Genomic DNA, 10,432 nt, shown 5'->3' on the forward strand with positions numbered 1-10,432 from the left:
TACAATGTTTGTACCTGTCATCCATCAGGTTAATGTTTTATATAAATTTTGCAGTATGTGTCACCCAAAATAGCAAACCATAACCAGATTATTATGATACATAATGCTTATATGAAACTAAGACATTTCGCAACATTTATTTTAGGTATAAAAATAAATTTATTGAAGGAATTGATATATGCCAGTAAAATGGTGTATTTTTAATTTCTTTCAATAAAAACAATATTGACATTATATAAAATTGAATTATAAAACTCTAAGCGGTGGATCACTCGGCTCATGGGTCGATGAAGAACGCAGCAAACTGTGCGTCATCGTGTGAACTGCAGGACACATGAACATCGACATTTTGAACGCATATCGCAGTCCATGCTGTTATGTACTTTAATTAATTTTATAGTGCTGCTTGGACTACATATGGTTGAGGGTTGTAAGACTATGCTAATTAAGTTGTTTATAAATTTTTTATAAGCATATGGTATATTATTGGATTAAATAATGATTTTATTCATAATATTAAAAAAGAAATGAAAAACATTATCTCACATTTGAATGTGAAAAACGAAGAGAAATATTTTCTTTTTCAATCAAATAATACTGAGAAATGTCTAGCATAAAAAATTGAAATATTTTTCATCTAGAATTGTCTCTTATTAATGATTCGGAAAAAGAAAAATCTTGGTTTTGTTATTATTCTTCGTTGGTTCGTTAAATGGATAAAAATGACTTTGCTTACAAGAACTATTGGAACTATTTATAACGAATTTAATTGATTGTTTTATCATTTATATATAAAGAATTTATGGCAAAATATAGTTATATATACAACCTCAACTCATATGGGACTACCCCCTGAATTTAAGCATATTAATTAGGGGAGGAAAAGAAACTAACAAGGATTTTCTTAGTAGCGGCGAGCGAAAAGAAAACAGTTCAGCACTAAGTCACTTTGTCTATATGGCAAATGTGAGATGCAGTGTATGGAGCGTCAATATTCTAGTATGAGAAATTAATGATTTAAGTCCTTCTTAAATGAGGCCATTTACCCATAGAGGGTGCCAGGCCCGTATAACGTTAATGATTGCTAGATGATGTTTCCAAAGAGTCGTGTTGCTTGATAGTGCAGCACTAAGTGGGTGGTAAACTCCATCTAAAACTAAATATAACCATGAGACCGATAGTAAACAAGTACCGTGAGGGAAAGTTGAAAAGAACTCTGAATAGAGAGTTAAACAGTACGTGAAACTGCTTAGAGGTTAAGCCCGATGAACCTGAATATCCGTTATGGAAAATTCATCATTAAAATTGTAATATTTAAATAATATTATTAAGAATAATGTGCATTTTTTCCATATAAGGACATTGTAATCTATTAGCATATCCCAAATTTATCATAAAATATAACTTATAGTTTATTCCAATTAAATTGCTTGCATTTTAACACAGAATAAATGTTATTAATTTGATAAAGTGCTGATAGATTTATATTATTACAGAGCGTTAATTTTTCGGAATTATATAATGGCATAATTATCATTGATTTTTGTGTTTATTATATGCTCTTGTATGATTAACAATGCGAAAGATTCAGGATACCTTCGGGACCCGTCTTGAAACACGGACCAAGGAGTCTAACATATGTGCAAGTTATTGGGATGTAAACCTAATAGCGTAATTAACTTGACTAATAATGGGATTAGTTTTTTAGCTATTTATAGCTAATTAACACAATCCCGGGGCGTTCTATATAGTTATGTATAATGTATATTTATATTATTTATGCCTCTAACTGGAACGTACCTTGAGCATATATGCTGTGACCCGAAAGATGGTGAACTATACTTGATCAGGTTGAAGTCAGGGGAAACCCTGATGGAAGACCGAAACAGTTCTGACGTGCAAATCGATTGTCAGAATTGAGTATAGGGGCGAAAGACCAATCGAACCATCTAGTAGCTGGTTCCTTCCGAAGTTTCCCTCAGGATAGCTGGTGCATTTTAATATTATATAAAATAATCTTATCTGGTAAAGCGAATGATTAGAGGCCTTAGGGTCGAAACGATCTTAACCTATTCTCAAACTTTAAATGGGTAAGAACCTTAACTTTCTTGATATGAAGTTCAAGGTTATGATATAATGTGCCCAGTGGGCCACTTTTGGTAAGCAGAACTGGCGCTGTGGGATGAACCAAACGTAATGTTACGGTGCCCAAATTAACAACTCATGCAGATACCATGAAAGGCGTTGGTTGCTTAAAACAGCAGGACGGTGATCATGGAAGTCGAAATCCGCTAAGGAGTGTGTAACAACTCACCTGCCGAAGCAACTAGCCCTTAAAATGGATGGCGCTTAAGTTGTATACCTATACATTACCGCTAAAGTAGATGATTTATATTACTTGTGATATAAATTTTGAAACTTTAGTGAGTAGGAAGGTACAATGGTATGCGTAGAAGTGTTTGGCGTAAGCCTGCATGGAGCTGCCATTGGTACAGATCTTGGTGGTAGTAGCAAATAATCGAATGAGACCTTGGAGGACTGAAGTGGAGAAGGGTTTCGTGTGAACAGTGGTTGATCACGAGTTAGTCGGTCCTAAGTTCAAGGCGAAAGCCGAAAATTTTCAAGTAAAACAAAAATGCCTAACTATATAAACAAAGCGAATATAATACACTTGAATAATTTTGAACGAAAGGGAATACGGTTCCAATTCCGTAACCTGTTGAGTATCCGTTTGTTATTAAATATGGGCCTCGTGCTCATCCTGGCAACAGGAACGACCATAAAGAAGCCGTCGAGAGATATCGGAAGAGTTTTCTTTTCTGTTTTATAGCCGTACTACCATGGAAGTCTTTCGCAGAGAGATATGGTAGATGGGCTAGAAGAGCATGACATATACTGTTGTGTCGATATTTTCTCCTCGGACCTTGAAAATTTATGGTGGGGACACGCAAACTTCTCAACAGGCCGTACCAATATCCGCAGCTGGTCTCCAAGGTGAAGAGTCTCTAGTCGATAGAATAATGTAGGTAAGGGAAGTCGGCAAATTAGATCCGTAACTTCGGGATAAGGATTGGCTCTGAAGATTGAGATAGTCGGGCTTGATTGGGAAACAATAACATGGTTTATGTGCTCGTTCTGGGTAAATAGAGTTTCTAGCATTTATGTTAGTTACTTGTTCCCCGGATAGTTTAGTTACGTAGCCAATTGTGGAACTTTCTTGCTAAAATTTTTAAGAATACTATTTGGGTTAAACCAATTAGTTCTTATCAATTATAACGATTATCAATTAACAATCAATTCAGAACTGGCACGGACTTGGGGAATCCGACTGTCTAATTAAAACAAAGCATTGTGATGGCCCTAGCGGGTGTTGACACAATGTGATTTCTGCCCAGTGCTCTGAATGTCAAAGTGAAGAAATTCAAGTAAGCGCGGGTCAACGGCGGGAGTAACTATGACTCTCTTAAGGTAGCCAAATGCCTCGTCATCTAATTAGTGACGCGCATGAATGGATTAACGAGATTCCTACTGTCCCTATCAGTGACGCGCATGAATGGATTAACGACGGACGTGTTTTCGTTGCGCTCGTGTACAGATTGCGAAGAACTTGGTTTTCCGTGTTTGGAAAGTAATAAAATCGGTGAATTAGTGCTCCGCGAAAGTCGTGTGCTAATTTTCGTGTGTTATAAACAAGCGGTTTGGAAGTAATTAACAATTAATTGTTGGGAATTTTCCACTTAGCACGTGCTGAAGGCGAACTTACGAGTAAGTTTTTCGAGTAAGCTTTTTGATCAGCTGTCACAAAGCTTATTGGTGGGAGTCACTGCTAAGGTTTGTGTCTAGGGAGAGTTTTAGTGCTACCAGACTCTACCGATAGGTGGAGCTCGAGTTCCAGAGCAACTACCTTTTGTCAGCGAGTAAACGAGCATACGGTTGCTGGCGTCGACGGTAGGTGGAGCCACCATCGTATTTATGCCGATGGAGAGCGACAGCAGCGCGAGTGCCTTGAGCGGAAGTAGTGCCTCGATGAAGTCCAGACGAGGCAGGCGCAGAAGCCATCTGGCATCTAAGAGCTCGGCGCCAACGCAGGCGAAATTGGTTGCCCTGGCATCGAATGGAGTGCCAGAACCCGTTGGGGTACTGGAGGAGCCGTTTTCGTCGCTGGAGGACGCCCGGGCGGCTACGGAGAACGCTGCCATTGATGCTGCCCCCCCCCACGCTGCTGCCACCGCTGCTGATCCTACTGCTGCCCCTGCTGCCGACCACACTGCTGCCTCCGCCGTTTTCACTGCTGCTAAAATTGTTGCCACCACTGCCACTGCCGCCACCGCTGCCGCCCGTGCTGGGCAAGCAGCCATGATGGCAGAGCTGTCGGCCACACAGCGCATGGTGAGAAGCAGCTTCCGCAGACTAGGAGAAGTGGACACGGAAGAGCTCTCATATGCTATCAGCCGCTACGATGAGCTGGTGTTGGCGCTAATGCTCCGGTGCGGAGAGCTGGAGACGCGGCTTGCTATGCCGCCACCGCCGCCGCCGTCGTTGAATCTGTTGAAAAATACGGCCGCCAATGCTCCCCAGATGCAGCAGGTTGCACCCATCGCTGCCCCGCGGACTACCAAGGTCCGCGAGACGTGGTCAGCGGTGGTGAAGTGCGACGACCCTGCGCTATCGGGGAAAGACATAGCGGAAAAGGTGCGAACGATGGTTGCACCCTCTCTCGGAGTCAGAGTACACGAGGTCCGTGAGCTCCGTCGAGGTGGTGGTGCGATCATTCGCACTCCTTCGGTGGGAGAGCTGCAGAAGGTGGTCGCTTCAAAAAGATTCGCCGAGGTTGGCCTAAATGTGGCACGGAATGCGGCCGAGAAGCCGAAGGTCGTCGTATATGACGTCGACACAGCTATCGGCCCTGAGGAGTTTATGAAGGAGCTCCACGAAAACAACTTCGACAGCGAAATGAATCTGGCCCAGTTTAAGAAGTCAGTGCACCTGGTGACCAAGGCGTGGTCGGTAGCTGACGGCGCCACAGTAAATGTGACGCTGGAGGTTGACGACCGGGCGATGGCGAAGCTTGATGTAGGTCGTGTCTACATCAAGTGGTTCTCATTCCGATGCCGGTCACAGGTCCGCACATACGCCTGCCACAGATGTGTGGGTTTCGACCACAAGGTCAGCGAATGCCGGCAGAAGGATAGTGTCTGTCGCCAGTGCGGGCAACAAGGCCACACTGCGGCAAAGTGCCAAAACCCGGTGGACTGCCGGAACTGCCGCCACAGAGGGCAACCCTCGGGCATTACATGCTCTCGAGCGTTTGCCCGATATACGGGGCGTTGCTGGCGAGGGTGCAAGCTAGACACTAATGTTTAGCTTCATCCAAGCGAACTGTGGCCGAGGCCGAGCTGCGACCATCGAGCTCGGAGTCCGACTCAGGAGATCGGAGTCTATGTTCGCGCTGGTGCAGGAGCCGTATCTCGGCGGGGACGGAATGGATGTGCTGCCTGAAGGAATGAGAATTTTCATCGATCGGCGAGGGAAGGCAGCCATCCTAGTGGATCACCAGGAAGCCATCTGTATGCCAGTGGAGACCCTCACCACAGATTATGGCGTATGTCTGGTCGTGAAAGGGAGTTTTGGCTCAATCTTCCTTTGCGCCGCATACTGCCAGTATGATGCACCTCTGGAACCGTACATCCGGTACATGGATGCGGTCCTGCTGCAGGCCAGCAGAACCCCCGCAATCCTGGGCCTCGACGCGAATGCAGTGTCCCCCATGTGGCTTAGCAAACTCTCTCGTCATGCCGAGGGGCAAGCTAACTACAGACGGGGTGAGCTGCTGTCAGAGTGGATGCTGGAGGCAAGAGTCGCCGCCCTAAACCAGTCAACAGAGGTGTACACGTTCGATAATTACAGAGCTACAAGCGATATCGACGTGACAATCGTCAATGAGGCAGCATCTATGTGGGCCACATATGAGTGGAGAGTGGACGAGTGGGAATTGAGTGACCACAACATCATTACTGTTGTGGCCGAACCAACTACCGCGCGCGCAGTTGAGAGCATAGCTCCTGTGCCGTCCTGGAACTTCTCCAATGCACGTTGGCGATTGTTCAAGGAGGAAATGGTGAGTAGAGCAGCCGAACTTCCGGAAAACTTCTCAGAGTCGCCGTTGGACCAGCAAGTTTCGACCCTGCGCAGTATAGTACATAATGTATGTGATATTGCGCTGGGAAGAAAGTCCATCCGATTGCCCAGCAGGAGAGCACGTTGGTGGACTGCCGACCTCTGTGATGCAAGGCGCGAAGTCCGGAGACTTCGTCGCCTACTTCAAAATGGAAGGCGTCATGATGATGATGCCGCAATAGAGCGTGTATTGGTCGACCTGAGGCGGGCCTCAGCCAACTACAAGAAGCTCATTTGGAGGGCGAAAATGGATGAGTGGAAACGCTTCGTGGGAGATCATGCCGACGACCCATGGGGGCGCGTCTATAAGATTTGCCGAGGCCGCAGGAAGTGCACGGAGATTGGGTGCCTCCGCGTGAATGGCGAGATGATCACCGATTGGGGTGACTGTGCACGAGTGCTCCTCCGCAATTTCTTCCCAGTTGCGGAGTCCGAAGCACCGACTGCCATCGCGGAGGAAGTCCCACCGGCCCTCGAAGTATTCGAGGTTGATGCATGTGTTGCCCGGTTGAAGAGCAGGCGCTCTCCCGGCTTGGACGGCATTAATGGCACTATCTGCAAGGCAGTCTGGCGCGCCATACCCGAGCACCTTGCATCGTTGTTTTCCCGATGCATCCGATTAGGATACTTTCCCGCTGAGTGGAAGTGCCCACGAGTTGTCTCGCTGCTCAAAGGGCCAGATAAGGACAAATGTGAGCCCTCCTCATATAGAGGAATATGCTTGCTACCAGTCTTTGGTAAGGTGCTCGAGGCCATCATGGTGAATCGTGTGAGAGAAGTTCTTCCGGAAGGCTGCAGATGGCAATTTGGATTTCGCCAAGGACGATGTGTGGAGGATGCTTGGAGGCACGTGAAGAGCAGTGTTTGTGCCAGCCCGGCGCAATACGTGCTCGGCACATTCGTGGACTTCAAAGGAGCATTCGACAACGTCGAATGGAGTGCTGCACTCCGCCGACTAGCCGACTTGGGATGCCGGGAGATGGGCTTGTGGCAGAGCTTTTTCTCCGGCCGAAGAGCAGTGATCCGAAGCAGTTCCGGTACTGTGGATGTACCGGTAACTAGAGGCTGCCCGCAGGGGTCAATCAGTGGCCCATTTATCTGGGACATACTGATGGATGTACTGCTTCAGCGTCTCCAGCCGTATTGCCAGCTGAGTGCATACGCGGATGACTTGCTGCTTCTCGTCGAGGGAAATTCCCGAGCTGAGCTAGAGGAAAAAGGTGCAGAGCTGATGTCCATCGTAGAAGCGTGGGGAGCGGAAGTTGGCGTTACCGTCTCGACAGCAAGACGGTAATAATGCTGCTGAAAGGTGCCTTGAGACGTGCGCCTACGGTGAGGTTTGCTGGAGCGAACCTTCCGTATGTGCGTAGCTGTCGTACCTTGGCATCACGGTCAGTGAAGGAATGAAATTCCTCACGCACATAGCTTCGCTTCGCCAGCGGATGACCGGAGTCGTTGGAGCATTGGCGCGTGTGCTTCGAGCCGACTGGGGCTTCAGTCCTCGAGCCAGGCGGACCATATATGACGGACTCATGGCACCTTGTGTGCTGTTTGGTGCCCCGGTATGGTATGACACCGCCGAACAGGTAGCCGCCCGGAGACGACTAGCCTCCTGCCAGAGGCTAATCCTGCTTGGATGCCTTTCGGTATGCCGAACAGTGTCCACAGTGGCACTGCAGGTACTTGGCGGAGCTCCCCCGCTTGACTTGGCTGCTAAGTTTTTAGCGGTCAAGTACAAGCTGAAGCGTGGATACCCGCTGGAGGAGAACGACTGGCTATACGGCGAGGACACTACGTGTCTAAGCTGGAAGCAGAGGAAGACTCGCCTAGAGGAGTGCTTGCTGCAGAATGGCAAAACAGATGGGATGACGACAGCGAACCAGGACGGGTGACGCACAAGTTCATCCCATACGTCACTCTCGCCTATCGAGATCCAAGCTTTGGATTCTCGATGAGGACGTCTTTCCTGCTGACAGGTCACGGGTCGTTTAACGCATTTTTGCAAGGGAGAGCCCTCAGCGATACCACTGCTTGCGCTTGTGGTGATCCATATGAGGACTGGATGCACATATTGTGCGCTTGTCCTCTATATGCAGATTTGCGAAACCTCGATGGACTTGGAGTGCAGCGCCTTGGCGAAAACTGGACCTTCAATAGAATCCTGGAAGATCAGCAGAGGATTCAACGGCTGGCAGCGTTTGCGGACGAGGTGTTCCGTAGGAGGAGGGGTATTTAGCCCAAAACTTCGCCGTGTGGTTAGCGGGCGAGAATACTTCCACAGCCCGCTATTGCTTGTCGTAAGAGGCGACTAATATAGCGACTGGTTCCTCTAACCATGCTTGTCGGAGCAAAAGGAGGAGGCCCACCGAGCCTCTCTTTCGGTACCACGGGTTGTGCTGCTCCAAGACAGCACATTGAGGTAGGCCCCCTGGTGGGAGTATCGTGGTGGCTGTGGTTGATACCCATATCGCGGGTAGAGCCTTCGTGTTCGACGTTTGAGTTACGGTGCTAGTTGCGCAAAACTCGGGTGCTGTGACCCAGAGATCAGTAGAGATTTTAGGTAGATCTCGCTCCTCAGCAAGGGGGAGTGCTTGCCCGGCAAGCAAGTACTCGAATTGCTACCGGGGTGGTCGCTATGTACATAGCTATAGCTTCCAGTCCGGGACGTTTGTCTGGCGTATCCAGACTCATGCACCATGTTGATACATGCACCACTTGTGGGTGTTCAGGGTGTCGTGGTTGTAATCCCTTCAGTGTGGAACACGCCACGTAAAACAAGTTCGGAGAGGTCCGAAAGTCACTGTCCCTATCTACTATCTAGCGAAACCACAGCCAAGGGAACGGGCTTGGAATAATTAGCGGGGAAAGAAGACCCTTTTGAGCTTGACTCTAATCTGGCAGTGTAAGGAGACATAAGAGGTGTAGAATAAGTGGGAGATATTAGACCTCGGTTTGGTATCGTCAATGAAATACCACTACTCTTATTGTTTCCTTACTTACTTGATTAAATGGAACGTGTATCATTTCCTAGCCATTATACGGATATATTTATTATATCTTATGGTATTGGGTTTTGATGCAAGCTTCTTGATCAAAGTATCACGAGTTTGTTATATAATCGCAAACAAATTCTTTAATAAAACGATGCATTTATGTATTTTTGATTTGAAAATTTGGTATAACTCCAATTACTCAGGTATGATCCAATTCAAGGACATTGCCAGGTAGGGAGTTTGACTGGGGCGGTACATCTCTCAAATAATAACGGAGGTGTCCCAAGGCCAGCTCAGTGCGGACAGAAACCACACATAGAGCAAAAGGGCAAATGCTGACTTGATCTCGGTGTTCAGTACACACAGGACAGCAAAAGCTCGGCCTATCGATCCTTTTGGTTTAAAGAGTTTTTAACAAGAGGTGTCAGAAAAGTTACCATAGGGATAACTGGCTTGTGGCGGCCAAGCGTTCATAGCGACGTCGCTTTTTGATCCTTCGATGTCGGCTCTTCCTATCATTGTGAAGCAAATTCACCAAGCGTTGGATTGTTCACCCATGCAAGGAACGTGAGCTGGGTTTAGACCGTCGTGAGACAGGTTAGTTTTACCCTACTAATGACAAAACGTTGTTGCGACAGCATTCTGCGTAGTACGAGAGGAACCGCAGGTACGGACCAATGGCACAATACTTGTTCGAGCGAACAGTGGTATGACGCTACGTCCGTTGGATTATGCCTGAACGCCTCTAGGTCGTATCCGTGCTGGACTGCAATGATAAATAAGGGGCAATTTGCATTGTATGGCTTCTAAACCATTTAAAGTTTATAATTTATTTTATAAACGACAATGGATGTGATGCCAATGTAATTTGTAACATAGTAAATTAGGAGGATCTTCGATCACCTGATGCCGCGCTAGTTACATATAAAGCATTATTAATACAATGACAAAGCCTAGAATCAATTGTAAACGACTTTTGTAACAGGCAAGGTGTTGTAGTGGTTGAGCAGCTGCCATACTGCGATCCACTGAAGCTTATCCTTTGCTTGATGATTCGATAAATAAATGATTTTTTCCTGTAGCCAAACACCTCGTCATCAATTTAGTTTTTTTTTTTTTTCTTTAGCGTGCGTTTATTTATTTAAAATCTGTCCTAGTGGACAATAATTAAATGTTTTGCGGGGGAACATTAGCTTAAGGGATACTATTGTACATGTATTTGTGGCGGGTTTTATATGTGTTGTCTATTGTTGTGGAAGATC

The 10,432-nt window shown here is 46.6% G+C and overlaps 1 non-coding gene and 1 pseudogene across 1 annotated transcript; both read left to right on the forward strand.

Moving 5' to 3' along the window:
• Positions 1-252: 252 nt before the first annotated feature.
• On the forward strand, positions 253-431 carry LOC116803352. The gene has a single exon (XR_004363573.1). It is a non-coding gene; the product is annotated as a 5.8S ribosomal RNA (ribosomal RNA).
• Positions 432-825: 394 nt separating this feature from the next.
• On the forward strand, positions 826-10,228 carry LOC116803350 (annotated as a pseudogene).
• The last annotated feature ends 204 nt before the right edge of the window (positions 10,229-10,432 follow it).

This window comes from Drosophila sechellia, unplaced genomic scaffold (genome assembly GCF_004382195.2).
Source record: "Drosophila sechellia strain sech25 unplaced genomic scaffold, ASM438219v1 U_56, whole genome shotgun sequence".
NCBI classification, from domain to species: Eukaryota; Metazoa; Arthropoda; class Insecta; order Diptera; family Drosophilidae; genus Drosophila; species Drosophila sechellia.